The following is a 15,107-nucleotide window of genomic DNA, read 5'->3' as shown; positions in this document are numbered from 1 at the left end:
CCCTTCTTTCACAATAAATTCTTTCAAATACAGCTTTTGTTCAGAGACACAAGCTCATGATTAATTCAGTATGTGCATGCAAGAACTTCACCCTTTTCTACAAAAGGTTAAAGGTGAATTTGCTGCAACTAACACCTGCAATTAAATCACCAAGTTAATTTCATGTAAGAATATCAGTAGTTTATTTGGGGAAAAATACTTATATGAAACATTGTGGAAAACATTCAAAAGTGCAAATTTACATAGCACATTATTAAGATTTATTTCATTGAATTTGTGAGAACATAACAAAGAAGAATAGGACTTTTTAAAACCAGAGGAGGAATGCTGGTACCCCAAGAGAACCAGTGGAATTACCTAAGCCAATAGCTCTCTCCTTGATTTCTTATATGGCTAGATCTATACTAGACTCTTTAACTCACTTTTCAATGGTTTTCTTTGTAAAATTGTGAAGAAAGAGCACATGTCAATAAATCAAGTAGTATTCAATATGTGCAATTTAAAATTAAGATATATAAATGCTTCCCAGATATCAAGATAAAAGGGAATGATTATATAATCTTGTCTGTCCCTATTTGAATGTAGGATTCTCCAAACTTAATCACTGTTGCTTACTCTTTCTGCTCTCTAATCTAGGTTTCATCAGATTGAAATTCAAATTTTCTTTCTCTGATCAGTTATTTGACTCTTAAGAAGTTGAAGGTGTTGCACTGTTTCTCTTTGACATATGTCTAACTTTGCATCCATACTTTTGCCAAATGGAAACTTAGCACCACTGCAGTTATTTATCTGGTTTCAGAACTCCGCGGACGTTTTGTGGATAGTTCAGACATACACAGATCTCAATGGCAGAAAAGATCATCCATCAACAAACATCCATCACAGCATACCACAGTTCATGACTGCTTTTCATCAGGTGCTGTTTTAAATTGAATAGTTGTGCTTGAATTAGCCTGTTTTTTATTTTTTATTTTTTATTATTATTTTTTAAGAAAAGCAAACAAATAGCAATACCAGCATAAAAGTAGGTATAAAAATAAATTATTTTTTTTTAACTTTATTTTTTTTTTTTACTTCTACTTTTACATTTACATCATCTATCATATTTCAATTCTCCAAAAGTTCATTATAAATAATTTTATGTAAATTATTGTAACAGGTGTTAAAGCAGGGACCTTATTCTCTCTTAAACAAGACAGCTTGTCAAAGAATGAGATAACTATTTAAATACCATTGATGAAAGATTTCATTTGTGATAAGTCCAATTCACTGTCATTCACCTTGTGGGGATACCAAAGTGATTAAATCCTTTTCAAAATTACTAGGCAAGGTGCTTCCTCCCCAGGCTATTCCCACTCTGCTTTCCCATATGCAATGAATTCACTGAAGTTCCACTCCTGACACAAATGAAACAGGCATTATTGAGAAAGTATCACCCTTCTGAAAACAATTCCTTCAGAGGATTTTCCCATAGAAAGCAGTTAGTTATTGTCTTGGCTTAAAGAGTGATCAAGTCAAGCTATGGCAGATTTCTAGAGAAAGTCCCAATACACAGGTACCTCCATAGTATCCCATTGTTCCTTGGTTCATGATGAACACATCCCTCCTAACAGATGGGGGAACTGTCCTTCGCTTACACATTCACTAATAAACTATCAAATTGGAATCCAATTATTTTATCTAAGGATTTTTAGACTTTTTTTTTTCCTTTTTTTTTTTTTTTTCCAATTAGCAAACAGATTTATCTCAATTCTGCTACAGCAAAAAAGGAAGAAAATACATTTTCTTGTCTTCTAGGACATTCTTATAGGATAGGGCAAGAATAAACCCTTCAGGCAGAATAGCACAGAATGTTACAGAAACTAGTTAACATCAACATATAAATGGAAAGCTCAAAATGAAGCTGAGTCCATCACACCAAAAAACTTACCCATCTTAGACACACATATGCACACTCGCAAGTATTGTTAGCATGACTAGAATGAGTTGCAACTTTAGAGCATACTGGGATTTTGTTACTTTATTTAGTTGGGCACAACATGCCAAGGAGTTAACATTCTTTTTCTACCTGTCTTAAAGTGAATGAAGGTGAGTAGTTGTTTTAATAGAGTGCAGTCTAAAATTTCTAAAATATTGTGACAAGTGATAGTCTATTCTTCTTTATTGTCTCTTCATGCATATGTAATAAAAAGTTGCATTCTTTTAAAAATATGGAGGATTCCCTCATCCTCCCCCTCCTACCTCTCAACGTCTGATGTCATATTCTCTGCTAAGGAAGAGCTGATAGAACTAGGACAAACATTAACTTTGTATTCTCCATACGTTTTTTTTCCTTCTCTCAAGTTATAGCAATGGTTTATGATGTGCCTAATTTCTCATTAGAACTGTAATGGTTCTAAAGAGAGTTACTAGGTAAAGAGAGTTACCAGGTCTCTCTAAAGAGAGACCAAACCTGTAGGCAGCCTCTATGTCTCTGCAACACAGGAGTGGTAGGCTCATCAGTAGATGATGAATTAAATTCAATTACTATTGTATTCTGAGTAAGACTCACCTGAATGCTCTACATCTGGCATTAAGAGTTTTTTTTAAATGCTATCCAGCATTTATTTTGCTTGGAGGGTGTGTTTCTCTATTAGAAGTTCTCCCTTTATATTATAACTGACCTACTGACAGGGACTTGAGCCAGCTGTTAACGGTTTTGTTGCTGGGAAAATAATAATAATAATAATAAAAAAGATTGCGTGTCCTTGATGTGTCACTGGTATAAATAAATATTTTCGGAGAAGGATGTGAGTCTAGATGCTATAATTTTTACTTGACAGATTAGGACAACTGGGTTGAGAGCATCTGACAGCTAGATACAGTCTGATTTATAAGACTGAGTAGGGAAGCATGACAGACGTATATACTTATTAAAGATACATTTACAAAATGATCCAGTTTAATTTGACAACTCTGCTGGGTAAAGCCTCAGGAAGTCTAAAAATATCAGTTTGTACATAACATCATAGCACTACGTATTCAGTAGGAATTAAAAATCAGTGGTAAATAGTTTTAGTTTCCTAAATTTATAAATTGCAAGTACGTCTATGAATACAATTAAAAAAAAAAAAAAAGTCTTTTAACAGAAAAGCAAAACAAACAAAAAACAACAGAAGCTGAATGATTCCACACATTTACTATATGTAGAAAAAATACATATGTATAATATATATACAATATTGTATATTATTTTATATAATAGTAATGTATTAGTTTTTTGTAATGTATAATATTTTTATATTCAAGTATATATCAGGAACTATACTTTCATGTTAACATCCAAACAGAGCAATACTTTTGCTGTTTATTAAATGGACAGCTAGCCTATGCAAATTCAAGATCCTTTTTTTTTTTCCAGAAAGTTATGAGAAAAATATAAACATGCACTACTACAGAAACAACACTCTAATCTGTCTTGCTTTAGAAATTCAGCTGTCATACTATAGTCTCCCCCAACTCACTCACGTTTCCCCCAACTCACTCACATCATGTCTCCCCTAACTCACTCACATCAGTCAACATTTCAGAGGAACAGACATTTGCACTTTACCATTCTCTGACTCCCTAAAAATTACTTCTTTTAAAATATATCTTCAGTCTTTCTTATTGATACAACCAACCTCCTAGGATAGTAAATAATAGTAGTTGTTCAGCTTTTCTGTTTGGCATTAAACTCTGCTTCCAGTAATTTGATAATTTCAAATAAGTGAAATCATAGTCTTGATATTCCTAGCTGCTATGAAGATATCCACATGCGCTTCACTTTAGGACAGGGGTATAGTCACTATTGCATCAAGGGAGCAATTGACAAATACTAGAGTTTAGATGAAAGCAAAATCAAACGTGCATGTCATTTACATTATATGATGTCCATCATGGGACTCAACTTTGTCAAACAAGAAGAGTGAAACTTCCTCTTCATGTTAAAAAATGATGTGAAGCTTTCTGAGATGAAACTTCATGAAAGACAGTTAAGTGTTTTTGTTCTTGCTAAGTTCTTACTAAACCTAAAAGCTCCTTTTCTAATTGTAAAATTCCTTGGGAGGGATGGGGGTGGGGGTGGAGAAAGCATCAAGATTTAGGTTGAAACGTTTTGGTAACAACATTGAAGATCAGAAAATATTTTGCAGAGTTTTAAGGTGTTCTCTCATCCTTGTCTTTCAGATGAAATTCAAAGCACCTTTTTAGAATATGAGAATGCTGGTACCTACAGACATCACCTTTCTAGTATAAATCAGTACAGAGAGAAAGGCCAGTATAACCTCCACACAGATAACACAGTAATACAAACAGTATTAGATGTGTCCAGAAATCTCAGTAAAAGTAGGCTAGGACAGACATTTGCACTACTAAATAAATTTTATATTCTCTTGTTCAAGAAAGTCGTTGAACCAATACTGAACAAACAGCCACGGTTAAAAATGAAGGTGCTATCCTTTTGAGAAAAAAATAACTATCTTAAGATATCATAACAGAAGAAATAAGTTTATCCTTTTTGCTAGCATTTTCTATCTAGGAACAAGTAATCCTACCTGCAGATTTTTTCAGATACAGATTTTTCTATTCATTTTTCCAACCAGAATAAGTGGAAAATTTTTCTTCCCGTATCTATGTAACAGTGAAAAGGAGGCAAGAAACTAAGGGAAAGAGGTGGGCCAGCTGGCAAGATAATAACCAAATAAATCAGAAAACTTCATAGTTTTATATAGTGAGAACATTGGACAATTTAAAGTAGCTGAACAGAAACCAATCTTAATAATTTCTTTAAAGATAAAATTCACACTATATTAGCTACCCAAGAAAAGTGATGGTCTTGTCCTAATTTTCTGCAGTCTGAACTTTCTTTACCTGCTTAAATTTCTCACTTAGAGAAATGATTATCATTCTTGTCCAGCCCTGGGAAAATCCTTCATACGTGTGCTTCTCATCTTTCTTATTGACAACAAAGTAGCTACTCTAAGATCAAAGAAGTGTTGTGCTTCAATAGACCATAAATTGGTAACTTTGATAAACAAGGAGAGAAAGCAGTATACAAGAAACTGATATATCAAACTAAGAAAAAATGGCAAGAAGAAAATAAATGCAAAGCTAACACTTTCTCTGAAATCAATTTATTTCTTTTTCCCCAAAGAATAGCATTAATTTGGAGACTGGAGTTTTTTAAAGTCATTCTTAATAAGTAGTAGCACTTATCCACAGCAAGCTTCAGCAGAATTTCAAGTTCTTTAAACAAAACAAAACAAAAAAAAACAACACAACAACAACAAAACCACCACCATCAACAGCACCACAACCACCAAAACCCACAAAACAAATAGCAAAACAAACAAACAAACAAACAAAAAACTTTATATGGTGTTGCTATATATCTAGAGTCTTCTGTGTTTATAATATATCAGGATGACTCAGATGCATGCTAAGATGCTAATAAAGATGCTCAACATATTTGACAGCATAGATTTGCCATGGGTAAAACTCACTACTCCATTTGTTTGGTGTGAAAGCAAAAAACCAAACATCTTCCATCAAGTTTGCAGCCAGGTGCAAGAAGAAAGCATGTTTTTAAGTAGGTGATCACCACTCAAAAACAATTTCAGAAACAGAAAAGGAAAAGTTTTATCTACTGAAAATATTTTCTAGTACATAATTTATTGTTGAGAAACTTACTTTTTCTTGTGTTGATGATAATTTTAAATACATTAAGATCTTTGATCTCAGCTGATGAGAGTAAAGTTCATAGCTATGAATATTTAAAAAGTTAAAAGAAAGGTAAAAAAAATACAGCTCTTAAAATGAAATGTAAAGAATCTTTAGGTTCAGATCCCATTCCAACAGATCTACCTGCCTTTAAATGCCAAAATTCTTTAGTAGGTATTTTTGTGATTTATTAAGAAGATGCAGTGCAGGCTACAGCATATAATTATGTCTTTTTTGACCCTTCTCACCAATTTTACCCATTTTTCATCTTGTTGCTCTTTGTGGTCTTGAGCCACAATAAAATACTGTTATGTTTTAAGATGATGGGTGAAAAGACCCCGTGTTCAACTCAGTTAAAAACTGATTGAAAAATCTGACCCGAGATCCAACCCGTATATACATACTGTACACTACATACATAGTGTTCTTGGACCTCACATCCTCGTGTTTTCTTAATTTGGATGAAATATATACAAATTAAACTTTAAATGGAAATACATTTGCAGACTTAAGTAGAAAAGCAGCTTGTGTCATTCTGTAATCACTTCTCAGTCTGTATGCTATTACTACTATTGAAATAGATGGCAAGAATACAACACCAAGACTGCACATGATTAAATTTTTATTCTTCCTGTAACTTGTTATAAACCTCAAATGAACTCGCAGGTTGGCAATAGCATGGTAAGAGCTAGGTGCCAAACTGTATGAGACATTTTTTCCTAGCTGAATCACCTTCCCTGGATATGGTTTCCCTCTCCCCTCCTTTTTTCTCCCTCTGTTCCTCAATAGCTGACCCCCAGTAGTTAGTTGGATGTTTAAGTTATATTGGGGGCTCAAATACTTCACAAGGCCTTGATCCTAGACTAAAATACTCCATTGAGATTTTTCAGCCTTTCATCTCTAGCCTTGCTCTTTCTGCTGAGAAACACTGTTGAAAAGTTACCAGTTATTGCAATCAGCCTGTCAGACAAGACCCAGACTGGGCTCATCCACACATCTTCCAGGGGTCCAGAAGAGCAGTCGTGTCATAGAGTAACCATGCATCTTCAGTCACAGCTCTTTGTTCCGCATTAGCAGGTAACACTGGAGGTTCAGCATCCAAAGAATCAGTCTGGTTGACCACCTGGAAAAGCAGGAAGCTTTTCATCTCAGCATTGTGAGCCACATGTGTCAGCCAGAACAGCAGCCTTCCTCAGATTTTGTAGAAGTACTTAGTGGAAAATCCAAAAGTCACTACTAAAAGCCATATTTTACACATATACCAAGGGATTTTAAATACCTACAAAGGGTCTGCCCAGTATAGGACTTGGAGATAAAAAGACGAAAGAGGTTTTCCACACAGAGTCAGCTTTAAGACAACAAGGCAAGAAATTCTCTCACTAAGTTCTTTCAGAGAGTAGTCAGCACATGTACAAAGAAGAAGAATGGGAGTTCAACTTTGTTAAAATCCCACGTCTACTACTAACATTGCCCCCTACTACACTATTTGGGAATAATTTCTGCCCTCTGACTAATGAAAACAAACTGGTGCCTTCAGACTTTGTTTTTCAGGGCTTTTTTATTTGTTAGGAGAAAGGAACGTGGTTTGGTCAAATCACCTCCTTGTTAACATGCTTTCATTCATGTGTTGAACTCATTCCCATTACATCCAGCAGGTGAAAAATGACCACACTTGCACAACAGCATGATATGAAATCTCAATAGCATACTGAAACAGCTAGACATTTCAATTCTTTACTGATAAATTTGTTCCTTTGAAAATGTGGAACATACTTCAAAAATATCAATGTGATGCCTCAGTGAACATCCCTTTATTGAAAACCAGAGCAACAATACAATTCTGGTCACAAACAAATGGCCTGACAAAGTCCAAATACAGACAGTCAAGGTCCTGTTCTGCCTTCACATTCACAAGACTGATTACAGTGGAATTTGCCCCCATACACCTCAGGGAATAATTGGCCTTTAATTTATAAAACCTTTAGGTCTCTTTTGTTCTGATGATGAAAGCACTCCCCTTTTTCCGCTGCCAACCCAGTTTTCTATCAATATACCTCTCTTGAACCTGATGACATTTTGCTCAGAAAGGGGAATAGCTCTATCTGCATTACTAGAAATGGGGGGGAAAAAAGTGAAATATTGAAAAATAAACTGACTCACTGAAAGCTAGTAGCAGTTGCAAAGAATACTGTCTCTCAGACATCCAGTCCACTGTGCTATAGCTATTCAAGCCATCCTGAGGGTTGCTAGGTACACTGAAGATTGTAAACGGATGATACAGAAAGAAAAGGGAAAAAAATGCTGTGAATGAAAACTGAAGTTTGAGAAAGTGTTAGGTTATCTAAGGAATGACATAAAGACATGACTGGTGACATGTCTGAGCAGCAGCAAAAAAATGTAGAGAAGATAACAGAAGGTAAGAGAAGGAATACTTCAGATATGAATAAATGCTTCAAACAGCACCATTAAGTAACAGGGCAAGAAGTTTGTTCTGCAAAACCAAGCACTTGTAAATCAAGAGAATATGTATATCAGAATTTAGGAGAGGCATGACTGTCAACTTGAACTTTTAGAAAATAAAGACTGGAAAATGCTTCAAGTTGCTGTAGCTGTTTTATAAACAAGCAACCATCATTTGCATTCTGGAGTCAAAGTTAGCACAGAAAGCCCTTGCTGTTACAGCTGGAACAGCAACTCTTTGGAGTTTTGCATGTGCAAATGCCATAATTACCTACTAAATCCAAGGCACAACTTCATTTCCTAGTTTCCCTGAAGTCCAAAATCTAGGACTGGAATACTTTCTTCTAAGAGGCTGTTCAATAGCCCTAGGTTAGATGACTGGCCAATAGTTTTCACACATCCTAAGACCCCCATCTCTTGACTAAAGGCCTTGGAAGGAGCTTCTGACAGCTGGTGTTGATCTTTGCATCTTGCAGGGCTTGTGAGACATCTGCTGGCATCCCGCTCTTGTGACCCCTGTGTCTCAGTGGGTCCAAGAGACGGCTGCAGCTCCAGCCAGTCTCCCACCAAATGGAGGCCATGCCCTCTCTCTGTTATGACCGTAAGGGGTGGCTGCACTGCATGACCGGCCCTGAGCTCAAGTCTCTCATCTGTAGCCATGACTAGAGGTAACTGATTACTCTTATCCGGAAAAATAAATAAATAAATAAATAATAATAATAAAAATGAAATGCAAAGGATTTTTCTCTTTTGAAGAGGTTTTTGGATCCTCTTCAGATCAGTGAGTCTTTTGTGAATAGGCCTTTCCCCATATGTCCAGGCACTCTGAAAAGCAGAAAATAGATGACCGTTTGTCACTTTGTATGGGCAATAATGTAATTTCTAGGCTTTTAAGATTATGAAGACTTCAGACATATAGAGTGTTTATTACATTAGCACTCCCTATTAGTTTACATACACAAACTTATAGAAAAAGAAAGTTAATTACAGTTGCATATACGGTTATATATTAAAAAAAAAAAAAAAAAAAAAAAAAAAAGGCATTCCTGAATTCCTGCTTGAATAGACCCCTTATAAACTTCAGAATGCAGAATAATTATGAATATCATACGTATGAATACATGTGATGTATAAAATACTGCATGATGGAAAAACATCAGGAACACTACAGTTACAGTTGAATTCAGATCCATGCTATAAATAAGGAGTCTACATCTGCACAGGTCACTGTGGAATGAATAACAAATTTTAAATGGCAGCAAACTAGACACAAATTTAAAAGCTGATACTTGTGAAAATATCATTGTTCACAGAATAAGAGTTGGATTCATTCAGAAGTGTGAGTTAAGTAAGCAGCAATTTAAATTGTGTAATGCAAAATAATATATGTTGTATTTCTTTTTAAATTTCATTACCATCCTACTTCACAAAGTAGGTTCCTTTGATGACCATCTATGCAAAAATTTAGCTTCAAATAATACCTGAAAGATTATGACACATTAATATTCAATTATGTTTTTAATGTGTTTTGGACTGTTTCTGACACCTGCAATAAAGAAACCAAGCTTATATCACGTTGCAAGCTTGAACCAAATTGTTTGAATGGAGGAATTAGGTTATGGCTGCCATTGATTTCTAATTCTGCAAAGAAAATGCAACAGTGGGTGCCAACAGAAACTATAAATTTTATGGAATTATAATTTTAAGGATTAAAAAAAAAAAGCCAGTTGACACTATTGTGCTTATTGGTCTAAGAGTGGTAAATGTATTCTGTTTTCTTGTTGTTACCAGTCAAAAAAAATAATATAAGTTTGTCCTTTAGCATGAAAACACTTTTCAGAATTATCCTTAAGAAAATTGTATGTGAATGATTAAGCAGGAAAAAAAAAAAAAAAAAAAAAAAAAAGATAAATTGAAAAGGAACACCTGCTAAAGCTGTGCTGCTAGATAGTTTCATGATAGAATTCTCCAACTATTAGTTGCTCTATCACAAAATATGTTCCTGTTTCAACCACAAAATTTAACACATTAATAATAACAAATAATCAATGTAACAACACCAGCAGTTGGCTATCTGTAAAGTTCAACACTTAATCATAATTAAGGAAGGAGAAGCTGACATATCCAAGTATAAGAAATCATATAAAAACAATGCAGGAAGTAACCAATCACCCTTAAATTGGTCAAGTCCAGATTGGCTTTAATTACTTGTGTTTTAGTTCACTTGAGAGAAATAATGAATTCCTAAAGTATACCTTTTGCAGTTATCATATAAAGATTTAAGCTAAATCCATGAATGCAATGATAGTTTACTTACATTAAACCACATGAAATATAAAATAAGGAAGAGTGTTAGTGCAGATAACCACTTGGGTGTCACCCACTAAACATACTGATAACATAAACATTAAAATATCATTAAAAAATGTTTTTTCTTTCCCATGAAATATTATGCTGCAATCAGAGCAACCATTCTTAGTTGGTAGATAAGTATAAAGAAAATTTACAGCCTTGGATACAATTTATTTTCCTAGGGCACCAGGTGCTTTAAATGCCACCAGAAGGATGCTCTAGGCAGTGCCATACTGTCCAACATGGCTTGGCATAGATTTGCTCAAAGCCTTTGTGTCTCTGCAGACTTTGATTAAGGGCCAGTGTTAGAACTCCTATGGTTTTTTACTTGATCCAGTGTAGCATAGGTTTTTTTTTTTTTTTTTTTTTTTTTTCATCACAGCTGCCAAAAATATGCCAGTTAAGATAATTACATTTCAATTTAAATTGGTAATTTAATGGAAAATTTTAAACCAGGATGTAGGGCAGGATACATACTTCCAGTTCTATCCCACAACAATAGATTTTGTCTGTTGCAGATGATTTAACACCCCAGTGCCACATTTTTGGCTCTTTGAGAGACAAGAGAGTTTTAAGACTCTCCATAGTTTTGCAGGATGGTCTGTGCAATCTATTTTAAGCCTTGCCTTGATTTTTAAACAATCTCACTAATACTTCTTCACATCAGACATTGTTCATCTAAGGAAGCAGAGAATATTAGTTTCACCTATTACCATTTCATTAACTGTCTGTCTTTATGAGTCACAATAAATGTAAGAAACAAATTCTTCTTAACATTTGCTCCCATTTGGGAGGACAAGTAGAAGACCCCTAAACATTCTGTCTGCCACTTCTCTGTTGTTTTCATTATCTGTTTCAGAGCTGACACAGAAGCCTGACAGTCGCAACATACTGTAAGGGGAATCATTTTCCTTTGTTTAGAGTGCAGTGTGTACCGTCATTTACATAATAAAATCCTCACACAAATAACAGATGGTGAAGAGGCACTCATGTTGCCACATGTTGGAAGCATGATACAGTTCCTCAGTGAACTCATTTCTTTTACTTTTGCCTACAGATGTCTACCAGCTATTAAACCTTGGGGGTTAGTCAGCTAGTGAAAGGTTTAAAGACAGGCAAGAATCTGCCTCCAGAATTTTTATGCTTCCAGGAGAAGCAAATGTTATACCCTGATAGAAATATTCAATCCATTGAAAATGTTTTTCACTGCCATGAAAAGTAAATAAAAATCACCATATTTTGTGCTAAAATGTTTTGCTATGGAAGATAGTAAATGCAATTATCCCTCCCAGTTGGAGATTTTTTTTTTTTTTTTTTTCTATTTTAGAATACTTTTCCGAGGAGAAATTGGGGATAGAGGAAGCTATGCTAATGCTGTATATTAGCAACATCAGTTCTTGGATGTATTGCCATTAATTCTATGTGCAAATTAAGTGCCAAAAAACAAACGTCTGTCACTTGGAATAACAGTCTGTGTACAGTGCAATGAAATAAGATCACACTATGCTCCCTAATTAGAGCTAATAGATCTGCTTCTGATTCTGCTTACACCAATTTTATGATCATGTAATTTGTGCTGCCATCTCCAGTGAAGCTTCTCTTGAATAAGAATCTGTCCCATGTATGACATAGAGACATTTAAATCTGTGGTCAGTTAAGTCTAAATATTTTTCCTTAGATTCACATTTGTGTATTGCTTTCAGAACTGAGCTTTGCTGCAGCTTCAATGCAGCCACTGGGATTTGGGAGACAAGTAAAATATGGGTCTGTTTTATCATTTCTGTTTTATCTGAAACATGGCACTTTGTACAGCTGTGTGGATAAAGCAAACAATAACCTAGGTCCTTTAGCACATGCAGAAACAGAAAGAAGGAATTTGATATGATATTAGTTATAGCACAACTGTTCTCACTGTGTTAACATATTAATGTTTATGAATGCTTTGAGTAGACCTACATCCAGCTCATGTACCTTCTGCATTGTAGAAATTAAGCCCATGAACTTCAGAAATCTGGTCTTCAGTTCAACAATGTGTGCTTTTCCCAGTTTACCAACTCTACTGATTGGAAGAGCAGCCTATTTTATTAGCACCAAGATAGTGAATCTTCCATCTGGCTCTAAGATGGGCAGGCAGAGCAAGAGAGAAAGTTCACAGTTATGGGGCTAATTATGAGCTCCTGTATGAGCATGCCCTGGCTTCATGCTGCAGTGAAAACCAGAGGAATGCCCTGTCTGAATGGGAACACCTGAGGCCCCCCCTCCATGAAGGCCAGCTCTGAATGGGGAAGGGCAGGCATGGGCAGGACACTAGTCTTGCTTGTGTGTACATTGATAACCACCTAGCACCTTGAAACTTCAGGATGACCCTTTATCTTGTCCCTATTTTCTTTGGATACCAACATGGCAAACATCCCTAAATCACCAACCCTGAAGCTGCTGAAGGACAAAAGAGAGGTGGCATATTTAAAACACTCCTAGGCAATAAACTTTCCTACTGCAGCTTCCAGCTCCGCTCCCATCCTTTGTATTTAGCAGTACTCCTCAAAAATGACTAGATCATAAATTTGCCTACTTTGTGTCTGGCAAGTGCCTATCTAACAGAGCTATTCATTGAGTAACACTTTTTTTTTTTTTTTTTTTTTTTTTTTTTCAGGAAAGGACCTCCTTTTCATGCAAAGGAGCCTCCCACTTCTTTCAGAAACTCCCATATTAAAAGCAACTTGTTATTTTTCAGATATCTTGGAAAAACACATCAGGCTTCTGCATTTCAAAACCATCATGCCCCATAATATTGTACATTAATGCACCAGCGTTAACCAATCAATTTGAAGTCACTTGAATCTCAGATCATAATATAAAGGCAAATAGAGCATATTCAGAACTGCACACTTAAAAACCTGCATAATGATACAGATAACAAATGGAAAATAAATTTACTTAATATATTTTACATCAAGGTCAAATCCAAAAGGCTTCTCTCTCTCTAGACATACTTTAATGATGATGTCACCAGGAACTTAGTACTCCTTATCCAGTTTGTGTATCTTCAGGTTATATTTACAGAAGGGAATATTATATTTCACTCATGGAGTCCCACTGAGTTTTCTTCAGTTAGGAAGACGGTGTCTTTTTCTCAACTTTCTCCAACTTTTCTCCTTCACCACTCCCCAATTCAAACAACCCAGAAACTCAAAGATTGAAAAGAACTGAAAAAGGTCATCTGGGGGTTTTCTTTAGGGAACTTGAAATAGGAATTCAATTACTTTCCACATGGGAATCTACATCTGACTGACAATAAAATACATTATTTTCATTTTTGCTTGTTCTGCATTAGAGTTCCACAGGTAAATCTATATATCATGCATTTTAAAAGTGACAAGATCAGTTCTGAAGCACAATATGATTGTGAGATCACTAATTTTCATCAAACAAAAAATAATGGGACTAAAATGCAGATGCAAAACATATATATGTGCTTCTCAGAGCATAACTAATGTACATGTTTAAATCAAAGCTCTGTCACAACTCTAGCCAGATAGAAACATTATGCTTGAATAATTAAAACCAAAAGTGACTCAAATTTCTGATTGATTAATTTGGATTTGTCCAGATACAGATAAAATCAATATCAGTAGTTTGTTCAAATACATTTTTAGATTAATTTTATTATAATACATTATAATACATTAATAGATTAATTTTAATTTTTTTTACCTCAATGATATGCCGAAAACTGAAACATCATAATCACAACTGAGCAGCTGAGAACAATATATATCTTGTCATTGACATACAACATTGATTGAGAAATCATATGTGTATGTACCCTGCTGTAAATAAGATCTCTCTCTTTTGCATTAGACCTAAGATAAATAAAAGAATGACAACTTTAAAGAAGACAGTACAAACTTATTGTACTGCCCTGAAGCTCACTCAGGATTTAAACAGAACTTTGAGGTTTTTAGGAAAATGACAGAAGGTGTTTGAAGCAACAGTAATGAGTGAATTCTACACAAAATGGGTCAACTGTTTAGATAAATACTTTGATCTGAAAAGGAACTGGTTCAAGCAGCTGTAATATTTGCATTCATTCTCATTTTTATTATCCAGTAACACTTTAATTATACTTTTTCCATTATATTTTGCATTTCTAGTTCTAGACATGTCTAGACAAGGATGAAAATTAGACAAAATTTTCTCTTGAAAGATTATCTGATTTTATAGAAATTAGCATGCTTAGATAGGACAATTTCCAGGTCACATTACAATACTTACCCAACAGCAGAAAGACTAACATATCCGCTATGTTTCTTTGTAGCACATTATAAAGTCAGATGCTTCTACAGCTAGAAGACCAGAGTTTCCAACTATGTCAACATATCCTTCATGTCTGTTGAATAAACTAAATTTTAACAATGAATTCCTTGAAGGAAGTATTGGTCTTTTATAAAACAGCAACAAAAACAACAAAAAACTGAATATCACGGAATACTTTATTCACAGAGTGTTCGGGAAAAAAAAAAAAAAAAAAAAAAAAAAAAAAAAAAAAAAAAAAA

The sequence above is a fragment of the Oxyura jamaicensis genome, chromosome 1, assembly GCF_011077185.1.
Source record: "Oxyura jamaicensis isolate SHBP4307 breed ruddy duck chromosome 1, BPBGC_Ojam_1.0, whole genome shotgun sequence".
Taxonomy (NCBI): Eukaryota; Metazoa; Chordata; class Aves; order Anseriformes; family Anatidae; genus Oxyura; species Oxyura jamaicensis.
Note: the sequence above shows the minus strand (reverse complement) of the source record.